Source organism: Crassostrea angulata, chromosome 8, assembly GCF_025612915.1.
Source record: "Crassostrea angulata isolate pt1a10 chromosome 8, ASM2561291v2, whole genome shotgun sequence".
Classification (NCBI taxonomy): domain Eukaryota; kingdom Metazoa; phylum Mollusca; class Bivalvia; order Ostreida; family Ostreidae; genus Magallana; species Magallana angulata.
The window spans coordinates 5,326,289-5,331,541 of record NC_069118.1 but is presented as its reverse complement, the minus strand read 5'-3'; positions in this window follow the sequence as shown (position 1 = coordinate 5,331,541).

Sequence of the window (5,253 nt, the reverse complement as noted above, 5' to 3'; positions counted from 1 at the left end):
TTTGAATATTTTGTAATCGATCTAAGGGGATTTATTTTATTCTTCTTTGCAAAAAAAAGAAAAATACTCACACCCCCCTTTAAAATAAAGAAAGAGAAAAAACTCAACACCCCCCCCCCCCCCCAAAAAAAAAAAAAAACTCAAGAAGAAGATGAACGTTTTAAAAACACCCAAACATTTAACACCGGCACCTTGTTTTATTCAGTAACTGTGTGAATTCATGAAACAAGTATAATGTTTATCCAACGAGAAATAAGATAGGGTCGTGTCCATGCATTTCAAGGTAATTTTCTAAATTCGAACAAAGATTTAAATACGTGTAAGTGCATTGTACGATGTGGAATTATATTGATGGTATAAAAGGATGTAAATGCCAATTAATTTGAGTGATAAAAGAGTACCAATAATAGAAACATTTTAACAAGAGCTTGGACTTTCAGTAGGATGTAGCTATCTATTTCATGCGTCAAAACAAGTTAAAAACAAGTTGCTGTCCTTTAAAAAAAGGACTACAATACGTGGACCATTTGCATGTGTTTCCATTACGTATACATGTATGTAAAGCCCTGACTTTTTATCTCAGAATTTAAAGGGTTCATACTTCTAAGTTTGCATGTATAGTATCAGGCATTCGGTGAATTATACTATTTGCGCACACATTACGAATCGCACTACTTTGTTAATTAACGTTATGCAGTGACAGCTTTGTGTAAATTAAAAATTTCATATTTTGGTGCATTTTTCTTGAGATTTAAACTTTTATACAGTGACATAATTATTCAATCATACTTAAATGCTTAAAAAATTTAATCGGGAAGCTCTCTAGCTTTGCCTACTATAAAAGTAAAGTTAGTTACATGTGTATTCGGAAAACAACAAAACATTGCATTTATGCTATTTGATGCATGTTGTAGTTTCGGCAAAACATCAACTTATTTCATAATACTGATACCGAGCGCAGCGAGAGGCGGGCGAAGCCCGCCTCGCGAACCGAGGATTAATGGTAACACGTATATATAAGAAAATCAGTGAAAAATGAAAGTTGAATCAGGGGTACTAAGGACAAAAATAATTTCTTCCAGCCCTGGGCGCCGCCATATTGGCTAGTGATTTGAGTAGGCAACCAGGCGGATCCTACTGTGTGCGTTTCAAATAAATTTTATTCTACAAAAATCAAACTGCACTGTGTTTAAATCTGCGCTCGGTCCAACGGTCACACCGTTTACATATTATCACATGCCAATCATTTCTTTAAAGGAATACTTTGTTTCTGTACTGTTTACCGACAACTTTACAATTACAGCGCCTTTGAACTTGTGTGTGCAATTGGCACGGAATCCCGATCCCGATTCAGATAAACGTGTGCTAGCCTGGTTCCCTGAGCTACCCATTACGCACAGGAACCAGGCTAGCTCATGCGCAGGCTAAATTTTCCCCATAGCATCCGGTTTAACCTCGCTTATATATTTTCTGCGTGGACCTCAGGGTCCACGCAATGACGCTGGTTTCAAGTGAAATATACACAGTTGTGTAGGTTTAGTTCAAAAGCCAGAGAATTGTGTTGATTTCAAAGAGCCATGACTGCGTTGCCAGCGATGAAATAGACAGGCCTACGTCACATTGCAGTTTGACACAACTACCAAAAGTCCAAGCTCTTGTTAAAATGGTTTTAATTGTGCATTGAATCCCGTCACTTTGAAGTTGAGAGTACATGCATGTACTATGTATACATATTTTGGTTAGTCTTCTAAGCGTTACCTAATAAAAAAGACTGTTATTTATATATAGTACGTAAATTATCAATACTATAGTCTGTCCCTAGATATTTATGCCGCATATTTAAACGATTTTTAATAAAAATACACATGCCTGTGACAGAAGTGCAATAAAAATAGTTGAAAGATAATTTCATTGACACATTATCATCTTTCACTCGGAAAAATTCACAGGAACGAAAACAGATTCCTTACGGAGATTTATAATGGGGAATGTTTACATCTTTTCTCCATTCGGAAGTACTCGGAATACCTCGTGCAATTTTTCAACGTTATCATCCGGGCTTGCCGCAATACAAAATCCCCGTAGACATCATATTAAAATAACAGGGGCGTTTCGACTGAGAAATCTTGGAAATTTTTCATACTTTGATTGAACATCGTTTGAACCCTAAGGTATTTATAAATATCAAGCAATTAAGGCAAATGTGAATCCAGAATATCTTGGGACAGAGTATAGCGGACTTTCCATTCTATATACCTTCCAATCAACGTTACGGATACTGAGGAAAATAAATCTGTTAAATGTATTTCATGTGTGATAACCAGCTATTGTAAAAAACAAAGATTAATATTGAACAAGAAATATCAATATCCATGTGACCTACGCAAGCTGGTAGAGAAATGATCATTGACTGAAAGTGTTCATAACGATTATCAGGTTTTCCTTGGAATCGACATGGTGAGTTGGTAAAGCTGTCTGTCCAAATCCGAGGCTCAATCGACATTAATGGCACACTCATCTACTCAAAACAGTGATTTGAAGGTCAAGACTTTGACTCTTAGATGATTATGATGCAGCAGCAACGCATTTATCTTGCTCGACTTTTTTTCTAGAATCGCGTCTGTGGAGGTTTTAGCTTTGTTGTATGCTACAGGTATGAACGTTAGAAATATACTTTGAAAATCCTAACAGCTGTAAGCACATGAACGAAAACAGTCAAATCTTTCAATGATACGTTTTAATTAATTATTTATAAGTTTACATTTATAATTTGCTGCTAAAAGCAGTTTCACGTGTTTAATTAAACCTCTGACTTTTTTCTCAAACTTTGTTACATTAATTTTAATTAAATATCAATATGATTGTGATTTTCTTATAGATCTCATTTACCAAAGCTTTTTCACTTACTGATATGAATTCATATTAAACTAGATTTCTTTTTTTAATTCTAAAGACGGAGAAAAAGACAAAACACCGCATACCTGAAATGTTCTCGAACCGCGTCATGCTAAAATATTGCGTATCAGGGCATAATTGCAGTTCAGATATGTTATGAATGTCAGAAATAAACTTTTCTTTCATTCACCATATAGCTAGCAAATTCGCTAGATGTTAGTTCTTTAACTTTACTGTGTCCTTTTCTCGTCCCAGCATTCACATTTAATATACAGGGCAAACAGTGATGGAATACGAATGTGTAAACCTTGCTCTTAACATCCAGGGCTCAAACCTCTTGGTGGCAGGGGATAGTTTCGTACTAAAGACCCGTCAAATTTCGTAAAAATTAGTGATAGGTGCTGTTTGATGAGATATTTTAAGAATAAAAATGAATGAAGTAATTATCAGATACATTTCCTGTATAGCAGAGTGCTTGCTGAGAAAAATGATGTGCAATATGTAGGTGTCACTATGATGCTTAGAATAGACATAGATGCAAATGCGAAACTAATAAATGCTGTGAGATGCTGAGGAAATTCCGCTGGTAAGAGATTTATAGGAGAAGGTCTGTATCTCAGAACGAAGGTGACTGACCCCAGATCGATTGGTGAAATTTCATCAGGGCATACAATTATCTACCAAATGCTTTGTAATTTATCTCCCTCGCTCGGGACTGGAGGGGGCTGTAGGGGTGCGGATGAGGCCCAAATTTTAAAAAATCAAGCCTCAATCTTGCAGGGCCCCCATTGTGTTTTTAGTGCATCTGCACTGCAATATGTAGATAAATGCTCTGGGTGGGTTTATTATTTAAGCTAGGGTATATATATATGAAGTGTAATTAACCAGCCCTCATGAAACTGTCCCCCCTTATTTATTTACATTGACCTCAAGTATATGTCTACCCCCTCGGTACATGTTAGGCGCTCAAAAAAACTGTCACATGCCACCTTTGAGGGTTGTGGACACAGATCGGTCTAAAGAGATCGTACGCACAAATCCTGGTGAAATGTCACGGTGTCTTTAATACAGGTCAACGTTAAATATAATACACAGTCAAATCCTCAGATCCGCTCACTTAGATCGCTATACAAGCAAGTATATAGTGATAAAAGATTCCAATACCTGCATTGTTCAGACTACTTACTATGTAATTACGGTACAATGTCTTCCAGCAGTAGTCAGGTTTTAAATAAATGTAGTTTTTGGTTCAAAATGAGAAAAAAATATTTAAATCATAAGCAGAAAATAATTCTTATCGATTTCTATTTCAATGGAACATTTCCAACGTCAAATATTATGATAAACAAAATTACCTATTTTGATGTTTACATATACAAACTGTATCCAAGGCTGGCCAAATATTTAAAGATAGTCCCTACAAAACTCTCCGTACACGCTGATAACGTTATTGTACAACTTTATTCTCTTGTCCAACTGAGCTGTCTACTCGGTGTCGACAATGGATTCAGATACATCACGATTATAAAAGTATATCTGAAGTGCAACTGAATGTGTCTTAAACGTTATCGGTTGCACCAAAACAAACTTACAATGTAAGACCTTTAAAGATATGAACAGATCCACACCACTCTCTGCTCACACAGACATGTAAATGTTGCAATTGAATAAAGGGATTCAGCATACATGATATATCATTTATGACATTGCGCGATTAAGCAGCGCAGAACATACGCAGTAAATTAGCAGCACCTGCATATGAAGAAGGTATTTTGTGGTGCGCTCTTTTGTATAATTATAGTTGCCTCTGCATGCTTATAGTGTGCATTGCATTACATGTACATGATGCTGCTAGCTTGAGCGAAAAAAACAAGACACAAGACTATATAATTTCTATTTTAACGTTTATTTTAAGTATTTCACGTATAAGGTAAAGTATATAATAAACTTAAGTAGTGTTTAAACATATACATATATGTACCGAACTAATTACATAACAATATACAGTATCTCTTAACAACTTCTTGAAGTCCGAGTCGTTTAACATTTATGACATCCATGACTTTGTAAAAAGAGGAAACCAACAACTGTTTCCTATCTCGCTTCTGTCGTTTTACGTATTAAAAATAAAAAATATTACAAATAATGGAGATAATAAAACTTAATACAAAAACAAATTGTTATCTGACTGACATGAAAATATTTCACAACACCAATCAGCACAACACCCACCCCTCTCATCATGACCCAAAATGAATGGAACAGAACAAATATAAAAACGTTTTCTTTTCTTTCCTTTTTCAGAACTGCGATGCATTTATACTTTAATATTTGAAATATGACTATCCATTATTAAGA